Source organism: Dipodomys merriami, unplaced genomic scaffold (genome assembly GCF_024711535.1).
Source record: "Dipodomys merriami isolate MVZ:Mamm:240054 unplaced genomic scaffold, mDipMer1.0.p SCAF_200, whole genome shotgun sequence".
NCBI lineage: Eukaryota > Metazoa > Chordata > Mammalia > Rodentia > Heteromyidae > Dipodomys > Dipodomys merriami.
The window spans coordinates 1,469,296-1,481,450 of record NW_027203383.1 but is presented as its reverse complement, the minus strand read 5'-3'; the positions used below and the strand labels follow the sequence as shown (position 1 = coordinate 1,481,450).

The 12,155-nt window shown below is 44.0% G+C and overlaps 1 long non-coding RNA gene across 1 annotated transcript; it reads right to left on the bottom strand.

Annotated features, from left to right (window-relative positions):
* Positions 1 to 164: 164 nt before the first annotated feature.
* LOC138833088 (uncharacterized) lies at positions 165 to 11,910 on the bottom strand. The gene is made up of 3 exons (XR_011373787.1): positions 11,378 to 11,910; positions 7,642 to 7,787; positions 165 to 607 (listed from the first exon to the last, which is right to left on the bottom strand). It is a non-coding gene; the product is annotated as an uncharacterized lncRNA (long non-coding RNA).
* Between the last annotated feature and the right edge of the window lie 245 nt (positions 11,911 to 12,155).

Here is a 12,155-nt window from a genome sequence, read left to right as displayed (position 1 = left end):
TAAACTTCTTTTGCTGTATGATTATATCTGTGTGGTCTCCTGGGAGGGTTTGCTTTCAGTGAAGAAGACTGAAAACAAGAATGTCAAAGTGCCCAGGAACAGTGATTAGTTAGTATGGATGTTTAATAAATTAAATATTTCATTAAGTGCATTATTAAGATTAATAAATAATGAAATTAATAAACTTCTAGAAAATAATGTTAGGGAGTTTCTTAATATTGGGGAACCTGAGTTAGGGATGAAAATACAAGATACAAAATCCCCCAAACTGTTATCCTTACAAATAAGATTAATGGGCTCAGCCCTCTCCGGCGGGCTTAAGATTGTTCCTGGGCTGCGCTCCATTCCAGAATTTTTCAGAAGGAACCGCGCTCTCCACGGGTTGAGGGTCAAACCGAGTCATTTCTGGAAAGGGGACGAGGGATAGCACTTTCACCTTGGTAGGCTGCCTAGAAAAGCCTAGAAAAAGCTTCCTTTTCTTCAGTCCTTTGGCGCCCGCCGTCCACGTGAGAGTAGAGTCCGAGTAGCGAAGTTATGGCTGGACAAGCATTTAGGAAGTTTCTTCCTCTGTTTGACTGAGTGTTGGTCGAAAGGAGTGCAGCTGAAACTGTAACCAAAGGAGGCATTATGCTTCCAGGAAAAGTCTCAAGGAAAAGTATTGCAAGCCACAGTAGTGGCTGTGGGATTGGGCTCTAAAGGAAAAGGTGGAGAGATTCAGCCAGTTTATGCAAAAATGGGTGATAAAGTTCTTCTCCCAGAATAGGGAGGCACCAAAGTAGTTCTCTGTGACAAGGATTATTTCTTATTTAGGGATGGTGACATTCTTGGGAAGTATGTAGAATGATTACATCACTAAAATGGCAACATGTGAAGCTGCCCATTCCATGGACATTCTTAGAGCTTTCATCATGTAAATAATTTCCATATCTCCCTTTTATAATAAACTGATGGTAATTAAACTAATAAAAATAAGATTAATGGATTAAACTATATATTTTTTCTCTTTTTTTATTGTCAAGGTGATGTATAAAGGAGTTACAGTTACATAAGTAAGTAATAAGGGGCTGGGAAGGTGGCTCAGTGGTAGAGTGCTTGCCTTGCATGCCTGAGGCCCTGGGTTCGATTTCTCAGCACCACATAAGCAAAAAGAAAAAAGCTGGAAGTGGCGCTGTGGCTCAAGTGGTAGAGCTTTAGCCTTGAGCTGAAGAGCTGAGGGACAGCGCCCAGGCCCGGAGTTCAGGCCCCACAATCGGACCCCCCCCCAAAAAAAAGTAAGCTAATAAGTATATTTCTTATCAAACTTGTTACCCCTTCCCTCATTTTTCTCCTACTTTCCCTCCCCACCCTAACCCCAATTCAACTACATTTAAAATGTGAACACCAGTTGGGTAAGGTGGTGCACACCTTCAATCCTAGCACTCAGAAAGCTGAAGCTGGAAGATTGAGAGTTTGAGTCTAGTAGAACTTGGCAAAGAGAGAAAGAAAGGAATAAAGAAAGAGAGAGTAAGGAAAGGCAAAGGAAAAATGAAAAAGGAAAGAAAGAAGGAAAGAAAAAAGAAAGGAAGAAGGAAAAGAGTGAAAGAAAAAAAGAGAAGAAAGTTAAGAACGTGAACTTCAGTTATTAAAAACTCCAGTTCATCAAAGCCCTAAGGTCAAGTCCTTATCCCAGTGCACATGCCTGTACACACACACACACACACACACACAGTGAAAACCAAATTTTAGGGTTATTTAAAGTGGCCCAGGCCTGTAATCTCAGCTACTTGAGTGACAGACATCTGAGATAGAATTGTAGTTTGAAGCCAGCCTGCGCAAAAAAGCTCTATCTCTAGTCATGGTGGTATGTCCTTGTCCCAGTTATGTAGAAGTCCTGTGTACAGGCCTAGGCAGTCCCAAGTTTGTCCAAGCCAATCTGAAAAGTAACTAAAAACAGTAAGGATTGTAGGCATGTAGGTAAAGTCCTACCTACCAGAGGCACTAGGCCCTGAGTTCAAATCCTAATATCAGACAATTCTAAGTGTAAATGTTAATAAAACATGCATGAATAGAAATTCTGTATCCTTCCTGCTTTTAGCAGGAAAATCTATCACCTGGAAAAGATTTAAAAAACAAAAAACAAAACTCATTTGACACCAGGAGGACGCAGCCCTCCCTAAAGGTATTTATGTGGGATTTAAATATTATTGACATTTATCTGAGAAACGCACTAATTTCATGTTGGTCTCGGTTGCAAACACTCCATAATGTTTTTTTGTTTGTTTGTTTGTTTTTGTTCCTTTGGAAGGATTCAAAGTGTCAGGGCCTGGCTGCCTGGAGGTTTGATTGACGGCTCTCCAGCCCCGCCTCCAGGCCCGCCTCGGCCGCCGGGCCCGCGAGCTGCGTGGGTAGCGACCCACGGCTGCTGTGGCCTGCTCGGGCCTGGGAACGCTCCTGAAGATGAGTCCCGGGCGGCATCCCCAGCAACTCCAGTGCTGCCATTTTCCCTGCGAAGCGCGGCGGCTGTTTCCTGATGTTTCCTGGAGCTGCCCTGGAGCCGGGCCTGCTGTGCCCGAGGAAAGGTCTCTGCAGCTGCCCAGGTCCGAGCAGGCCTTCATCCCAAGCCCCGGGAATCGCGGCGGCTCTCCTGGCCGCTGATCGAACGGCAGCTCTGCTCCGGGAGACTTAACCCCTGGCGGGTGACTGATTTAGATCGCCCTTAGGTGACCCTGGTCGGCAGCCACTGCAGGTCCTGCACTTGCTGTACGGGGCCCCACCCCAGCCAGTCCTCACTCGCGTCGGGAGGTGTCCCCCCAGCTCCTGCCTGACCCCTGGCCAGTGTGTGTGGCTGTGTGACTGGCTGTGTAGGCAAAGCTTGCTACCCACTCCTGGGTCACTCTGCAGACTTCCCTCCTTGCCATACCCCACCTCTTTAGACCCCAATAAAGCCACTCTGAATAGGTTTATTGCCTGCTTGTGATCTTTATAAGAAGTAGAGCAGGCTGAGCTGGTTGCTCAAAAGAGCAGAAAATTCTCAGGCCTGCCAGCCCCTAGCAAGTTCATTAGCAGCAGCTAGAGGGCGGCTGGGATTCCAGAGACCTGCTGGGATAGGAGTCTGGAGACTATCCAGAACTCTGGGAAGACAAGAGCCAGTGGAGACCACTATGGCAGGTTGAGTGCCTGCAAAGAGCAGAGACTGCAGAAGGCAAGAGGCTGTGAAAAAGCAAGCCCAGACCGCTGAAACAGTTCCAGAGACTGGCTGAGTCACCTACAAAGACTAATAGCTGGGGGCTGACACCTGAAGATCTGAGATGTAGTAAGCCTCTGGCTTTGAGAGCCTAGAGCCCTAAGTCTCTAGTTCTCAAAGCTTATAGCTGTAAGCTGCTGGCTGTGAAATCCTAGCTCTTAAGTCTTTGGCACTCAAGGCTTAGAGCTTCCAACGTTAGGGGAGCTACTCTTTGTCTTGAGATTTCCATCTGAACAGAGCAAAAGAATCTTCAATGCATTGGTAACAACCAAGTCATTGTAGAGATACTTTACTGGCATGTGCACTGGTATATATGAACAAGAATTTCCAGGCAGCATTGTTTATAGGCATCAGAAGCAATTAAAAAACCAAGTATCATCTCAGTGCCTCTGATCATATAGTTCCATATTTCATAAAATGAAAAAAAAACACCCAAATATCCATCAATACTATCATAGATTTTTTTTTAAAGAAGTATATTCATGCTAGTAAATGGTTGTACAGGACTCTGACCTTTTATGTTTTGGCTCCAACTACTTCTTAAATTTTTTTTTTACTTCTGCAGAAGAAAAGCCCACTGGAGAATTGTTGATATAATTCACAAGAGATATGAACCAGGCAACAGTGGCTCACATCTATAATTCAAGCTATATAGGAGGCCGAGATCTGAGGATAGAGGTTTAAAGCCAGTTTAGGCAGGCAAATCCCAACTCTGGCCAGCAGGACTCAAGTAGTAGAGTGTCAACTGACACTGACACTGGCTGAGCAAGAGCCAGTACCAGCATATAAATAAATAAGCAAATAAATTGATGTAAAAATGAGAGTTTTTAATAATATTATTTTGAGGAAAGAACTGGCAAAAATTCTTACACAACTAAAAGAAGAATGAACTTGAAACACACACATACTCTCTCTGTGCCAGTCCTGAGACTTGAACTCTAGGCCTGGGCACTGTCTCTGAGTTTTTATGCTCAAGGCTGGCTCTCTACCACTTGAACATAGCTCCACTTCCAGCCTTTTGGTTGTTAATTATGAAGTAAGGAGGTCTGGTCTGTCCAGTGCCTTATTGGCCACATAGTGGATTGTTGGGTCTGGCATCTTGTCTTCATGCTGAAGGAAGGAAACCCCTGCCCAGCTCCCTATGCCCAGGTGATGGGTGTGCCCAGGTCCCTGGAGACAGGACACTTGGCTGATAGGTTACCGAATCTGTCAATCCATTGCCTAGGACTGGGAATTTCTTGTGGATCTGACCCCTGCTTTAGACCCTATTTAGACCGGGACCAGCCTACCCACCATTATACCATGCTATGGGTGTCTCCTTCATCTTGTCCTGTGTTCTGTGTCCTGGCTCATCTCTAGTCATCACAGCATCCCAATTGGAGCTGAATTGGATTGTGGATATTGTTGGTATTGTTTTGTTCTTTCTTTCTTCTCTAGCATGTATCCTAGCTGTGCTATGTGTGTTTGAGAGCTGCAGGCCTTTGTAACAACTGGCTGCCTACAGCCTACTAACTGTGTAATAAAGACTTCAATATTATACATATATATATATATATATATATATTTTTTTTTTTTCCCCCGTCGTGGGGCTTGAACTCTGGGCCTGAGAGCTGTCCCTCTGCTCTTCAGCCAAGGCTAGTGTTCTACCACTTGAGCCACAGCACCACGTCTGGGTTTCTAGTGGTTTATTGGAGATAAGAGTCTCACAGATGGGCTGGGAAGGTGGCTCAGTGGTAAAGCACTTGCCTGGCATGCATAAGGCCCTGGGTTCGATTCCTCAGCACCACATAAACAAAAAGAAAAAAGCCGGAAGTGACGCTGTGGCTCAAGTGGTAGAGCATTAGCCTTGCGCTGAAGAGCTGAGGGATAGCGCCCAGGCCCAGAGTTCAGGCCCCATGACTGGACCCCCCCTCCCCCAAAAAAAGGAATCTCACAAACTTTCCTGCCTGGGCTGGCTTTGAACCGCAATCCTCAGATCTCAGCCTCCTGAGTAGCTAGGATTACGGGTGTGAGCCACACGGGTGCCTGGTCAATATTCTATATTTTAAAATGTAGCTTCTGGGACGATTCACTTTACAACAATTAGAGATAAAAATCTCAGAGGGGGGGTGCTGACTTTCAACCTTGATCTTCAGAGCTCAGCTTCCTGAGTAGCTAGGATTATAGACTTGAGCCACCAGCGCTTAGCTAGATTCTCTTTCTCAAGATTCTTTATAATAATGTACCAGGGCTTTTATTGAATTTTCTAATATTCTGATGTGCTTGCAATTCAGAAGTGTGTTACTGAAGTTACCAGTTACATAACTTGAATGTTTTCCTCACCTTTGCAACTCCTCTCCTCACTGCTTGTGTTTCTGAGTTTCTCTGTCATTGAGGTCATGCAATTATGAAGACAGACACAAATAGAGACAAAGAGAGGCACTTCATCCCTCCAAGACCTCTGGTTCAGGAACAGAAATTAAATGTGCTTTTCTAGAGAGGAGACAATTCAAGATATCTGGGCTTGTGGTAGTACAGTGTTCATTATATAATTTTTCTAGAACCCTACCTAACACCAGATTATTTAGAGAATGAACACTCATAAAATCACCTTAAAAAAAGAGGTAAGTGGGTGAGAGTGTCTTTCTTATTCATGGTTACATAGAGCTAAAGCTCTAATTATGTCCTTTTATATAACTGCCAAAGTCAGGCCTTGCCTTATGGGTCACTGGGAATGCATTGAATCCAGGACCACTTAGCTCTTTATTAAAAACTGCAGAGGTCTGAGTTAACAGTTGTAGTCTTTTGTGACTTGGTGAAAACAATGGAGGAAGGTTGGTTGTTCTGGTAATTTGAGCAGCAAAGAGAGTTATCTCCCAGGATGGGGGTGGGCGTCAGGAAGGCTTAACTGTATTGTGGTTGAATCTGGTTGTGGATTTACTGACACTGGCAAAAGTAATTTAAGACTTTTGTCACAGAGAAACACTTAAAAATGCTTGATTCTACACTCTGATCAAACTTCACAGGATAAGGATGAATTCCTCCAGGCTGGTCTGTTATTAGGCTCATTAGCAGTTCAGTATTTTTTTTATTTTTGTGGTGATGCTGGTGCTTGTCAGCTCAGGCTGGCCCCAAACTCCTGGGATCAAGTAATCATTCAGCCTCCCAATTAACTAGGACTATAGTGCATTAGCACTATGCCTGCACTACACCAGTATTTTTACTTTCTTTTTCAAATTAAAAATAAGACAATATACCCGAGTTAAAAAAGAAGTTACTAGTAGACTATTAAGACTCTTCTCATTTGCAAGTGATAGCAACTCAGCTCTAGAAGGGCTTGGAACAAGAAGGGACATTGATAAAAGAAAGGCTCCTTGACTCACTCTCCAATTCCCACCCAATCTAAAGCTCTGTGTTCACGACAAGAAGAATCCAAGAGAGCTGATCACCAGTGGCTCACACCTGTAATCCTAGCTACTCAGGTGGCTAAGAACTGAGGACCAGGGTTTGAAGCTAGCAGGGGCAGGAAAGTCTATGAGACTCTTATCTCCAATAACTATCACACCCTCCCTTTCCCCCCTCCAAAAAAAAAAAAAAAAGAGCCAGAAGTGGAGCTGTGGCTTAAGTGGTAGAGAAGTGGTAAGAGTGTTAGCCTTGGGCAAAAGAAGCTTAGGGACATCACCCAAGCCAAGTTCAAGCCTTAGGACCAGCACCAAACAAACAAACAAGAAACAATTTCAAAGAGATCCAGGGGTAAGACTAATAAGGTAAGGAGCCAACAAAGACGTATCAATAAAGCAGAATAAAACAGGGAGAAGTAAGGAGAAAGAAAAGTACAACCTGACATATGCTGAGCACTTTAATGAGTGGTATTCATCCTAAGCTGGAGTTTTCAGTTTAAACTCCCCTAAATAAATGGTGACCTGGCAACCCAAAACATGTTAAGACAAATGCTTCTGAAGAAACTCAGTCATCTTGTGGGTTGGCAGAGCAGCAGCTGGAAGACTGGAGTTCAATCCTATTGTTGACAAGGAAATAAACTGCTAGTTGAGATATTCATCCCACAGACATAGAATATGCAGTCCGTACTTTCATAGTGAAGAGACATTAGTCATTACATGTAGACTGAATATGTTCCCTCAAAATTCACATATTGAAGTCCTAGCCCTCCAGTGTAATATTTGGAAGTAAGGCCCTTGGGAAGTTATATGTTTCCTTATAAAAGAGGGTTTGGGGCTGGAGATGGACCTCCATGGTGGAGGATGTTTAGTATGTATTAGGTTCTGCTATTTATTTATTTCAAATAGTTGTATAAAGGAGTTTCAGTTTATAGGTACAATGCATGTTGTTCAGACACTCCTTCTATCATCCCACCTCCCATCCATCTTGGGTTTTATACCCAATATCACAAGAAAACAAAACAAAACAGAAAACCCTACCTCTTCTACCTTGTGAAGGCACAGTGAGAAGACAGCTGTCTATAAGCCAGGAAACAGGTCCTCACCAGACTTGGAATCTGCTGGCACCTTAATTTTGGACTTCCTAGTGATATAGGGAAGCAGTATGAATAGCTGTAGCAAGCAGCCTGAAAACAATAAAACAGACAGGCTTTCAGTTGCAATGCTGCATATTTGTAATCCTAGCTAAAACAGAGGTATAGATAGGAGGATCACAACCCAAGGACAGCCTCATGTCAAAAATGTGGGATATATCTGAAAAGATGGCTAAAGCAAAAAAGGTATTGGAGGGCAGATGTGAATGGACCAGTATCTGTCTAGTGAGTATAAAGCCTTGAGGTTGAAGCCTACTACCACCACTGAAAACAAATAAGTAAACAAGACAACAAAAACCCCTTCTCTATGATGAGAGGCAAGCAATTACTTTTGTGGCAAATAGACAGAGAACTAAAGGCAGACAGGTTAATATAACCAACTGACCAGATACCTGTAACTCATACTTGTAACCCTAGCTACTAGGAAGCTGAGATCTGAAGATTGAGGTTAAAAACCAGCCTAGGCAGGAATGTCCATGAGACTCTTATCTCCAATTAACCACCAAAAGGCTTCAAGTAGAGAGAGCCAGCCTTGAGTGAAAAAGCTCAGGGACAGTACCACAGGCCTTGAGTTTAAGGTCCAGTACTAGTATACACACACACACACACACACACACACACACACACACACACACACACACACACACACACACACACACACACACACACACACAATCACCAAGACAGCAACAAGTCTGATGGAGGACATCGTTGGCTTCATTGTATACTTCTGGGTAGTGAGATTTCTGCTGAGAAAAGTTATAACACAAGTTTGGACCCATTTTGAACTATGTGCAAAGTGATGCTTATGTAAAGTCCCCTCCCTTTCCTAGAAAAAAAGCACAATTCCCAGAAAGGGCATGAATATTCAAACATTCCCCATAAAATGAAATGTACATCTTGTTCATGGCTGCTCTGCCTGTGGAATAGCCTGCTATACTTTTTTTTTTTTTTTTTTACTGTAATATACTTTCACTTTTTGTGCACTTCCGTAGTGCTTGTCTTATTTCTGAGAGTTTTGGTTGGGTCTTCTTTTTTTTGTTGTTGTTGTTGGTCGTGGGGCTTGAACTCTGGGCTTGGGTGCTGTCCCTGCTCTTCAGCTCAAGGCGAGCACTCTACCACTTGAGCCAGAGTGCCACTTTTGGTTTTCTAGTGGTTTATTGGAGATAAGAGTCTCATAGACATTCCTGCCCGGGCTGGCTTTGAAATGTGATCCTCAGATCTCAGCCTCCTGAGTAGCAAAGATCACAGGCGTGAGCCACCCACACCTGGCTAGGGTCTTCAATTCTTGTATTCCTATGAGAGATGATTTCAAGTAAAACATAAAACATAGTGATAAAGTCACATTTATTAAGAGAAGGAATAATATGCACCTATACAAGAGAGTGAGTCATTTAAGAGAGGAGATAATACAATTTCTAAACAATGTTGAGCAGTAAAATTATCTTTTCTTTTCTTTTCTTTTTTTTGGATAACCAAGTCATGGCTCTCAACCACCAAGTTTCCTGATTCTCTGCCTAGCCCTTATATTAGTCTGGTTTCTATCCTACATGAAACAAAGCATTCACCTGGTCAGTGACATCAGCCTATACAACAGTGAGAAATAAATTTATTTATAAGCCACTCAGTCTATGGTATTCTAACAGCCTGAATGGATTTAGATAGTAATAGGAAAGAACCTGAATAATTCATCTCATTGCTTATATTCATAAACATGAAGGGACAACTAACCAATGGTTTTAAAACAGTTGAATAAAAAACCATCAGAGGTGAAATCAACAAAGAGAATTCACCCTACAGGAAACACAAAGTGCTCATGGAACAGAGACAAACTTTTAAAAAATAAGTTCACATTAACATGCTGAGAGTATTTTACAAATGCACAGTAAAATATTTGTAAAATATTAACAGGTGTGGGGCTGGGAAGGTGGCTCAGTGGTAGAATGCTTGCCTTGCATGCATGAGGCCTTGGGTTCGAATCCTCAGTACCACATAAGTACTGTGGCTCAAGTGGTAGAGTGCTAGCCTTCTACTGAAGAGCTGAGGGACAGCACTGAAGCCCAGAGTTCAGGCCCCATGACCCTCAAAAAAAAAATACTAACAGGTGGTTCCACAAAAGGTAAATAATGTTATAAAAATATGATTATAAAATAGGGCAGAAGGCATGGTTCAGCAGCATAATGCCTGGCTGGCAGAATTGAGGCTCTGAGTTCAACACAAACAAAATATGATTAGAATTAGAACACCAACTGTAATAAAATCATATTGATATGAATTCCCTAATATGATTCAAGAGAAAAGCTAGAGGAATGAAAGTGAAGTACTCCTCCAGAGTGTAGCATATGGCAGGGAAAATAAAAAGTTGAAAGACATAGATGAACCACTAAGAAGGACTAACATGTATCTAATAGAAGTTCTGGTTTGAGAACAGGAAAAAAGAACGAAAAAATAATGGATCTCCCAGAGATAAGGAAATAACCAAAACTTCTCTTTGAAAGGTCTTATCCACTGCTAACTCATAAGAGTGAAAAAAAGACTCAGGTCTAAGGCCAGGTACAGTGGCTCCTACTTTGTAAACCCAGCTACATGGGTGGTGGAGATCAGGTAGACTGTGGCTCAAGTAGAAAACTAGAGAAACCTCATCTTAACAGAAAATTTGAGAGGGATATCACACACCTGTGGTCCCAGTAATATTGGATGTGGGAGGCCCTGAGAAGGATCAAGGTTCAGCCTGGCCCAGAGGGGGGGAAAAGGGAAAAAGAAAGGGAAAATAACCTAAAGGCAAAAAAAGGACCGCAGGCATGGCTCAAGTGGCAGATTTGATCAAAGCTCCCTCATAAGCCGGGCGCTGGTGGCTCACGCCTGTAATCCTAGCTACTCAGGAGGCTGAGATCTGAGGATCACGGTTCAAAGCCAGCCCGGGCAGGAAAGACTGTGAGACTCCTATCTCCGATAAACCACCAGAAAACCGGAAGTGGCGCTGTAGCTCAAGTGGTAGAGCACTCGCCTTGAGCTGAAGAGCTGAGGGACAGCGCCCAGGCCCAGAGTTCAAGCCCCACGACCGACAAAAAAAAAAAAAAAAAAAAAAAAAAAAAAAAAAAAAAAAAAAAAAAAAAAAAGCTCCCTCATACTAGACCCATGTCGAGTAATATTCTGGAGACACTTCACAAGACTAAAGACAAAAAGAAACTCATCCAAACTGCAAAAAAGAAAAAAAGTAGCTGCATTAAAAGAATGACAAATACATTAACAGTACACTTCTTTCTAGCTGACTTGTTGCATGGTAATGAGCCAGGTCATGGTGGCTCATGTCCATCTGCAAATTCTAATCAGAAGTCTGAGATCTGAGGATAGATGTTTGAGGCCAGCCTTAGTAGAAAAGTCTGTGAGATTTTTATGGCCAATTAACCAAAACACACACACACACACGACTGAAAGCATGGCTCAATTGGTAGGGTGTTTGTCTAGCAAGCATGAGCAATGGTTTCAATCTTCCGGTACTACAGAAAATTAACTCACATTCGAGACTAGAGTATAAGTAATATGAGCTGTTAATGACGAGTGGTATCTCTATAGGTTGGGAGGAAGATAAAGGAAATGGAGTCTGTCACCCAACAAGAGACCTCGAATTAGGGAAAGAGCCGAGAAGCTGGCCTTCCGGTGTCAGAGGTGGGAAACGAACTTCGAGAGAGCGAAGTCATACACAGGAGGTGGAGCTGAGTGCTGCACGCGGAGGGGAAGGGGCGGGACAAAGGCACAGCACTGAGCGGAAGGGGCGTGGCGTAGGACAGTGGCACGCAGGCATTTGCAGTTGCCGCGCATGCGCAGCCCAACTGTCACGTGCCGGTTGGAGCGCCTTCTGCTGCCGGGCCTTGCTTGCTTCACCTCACTCCGTGTCCGTGTCCGTGTCCGGTGTCTCGGTGTTTTGGTTCGCCATGTCTCGCCTGTCGCTGCTCGGTTCTTCCCTCCTTCGCCACCGCGTAGTCCTGCTTGGTCGACGCCTGGCCAGTTCGGAGCCTCCGCACCAGAATGAAATAACGGCTGGGGTGAGGCCAGGCCTACCTGCCAGGGCGGCAGGGCAGAGTTGGCGGGCAGCGCGAGGCTGAGGCCGAGTATAGGGGAGGGGGTGAGGAGACAGCTTGGCTGCTGTGGAGGAGCCAGTGAGGTCCTGGAGTTGCGAGGTTGGGGAGGAGGTTCTCCGGTGGCGCCATCCCACCAGAGGCTCCGGCTTGGGTTCTTGTGGGGGCGCCCGTCCTGGTGTCTGGGCGGATGACTCTGCAGGCGTGGACCAGGCCCGGGACTTTTTTTGTGTGGTGACCCAGAGTGGATAGAGCATTGTTGATTGAAGAGTTTACCCACCTTTGAACCGTCTTTTCATTGCCAAGACCTGATATTGCCTCT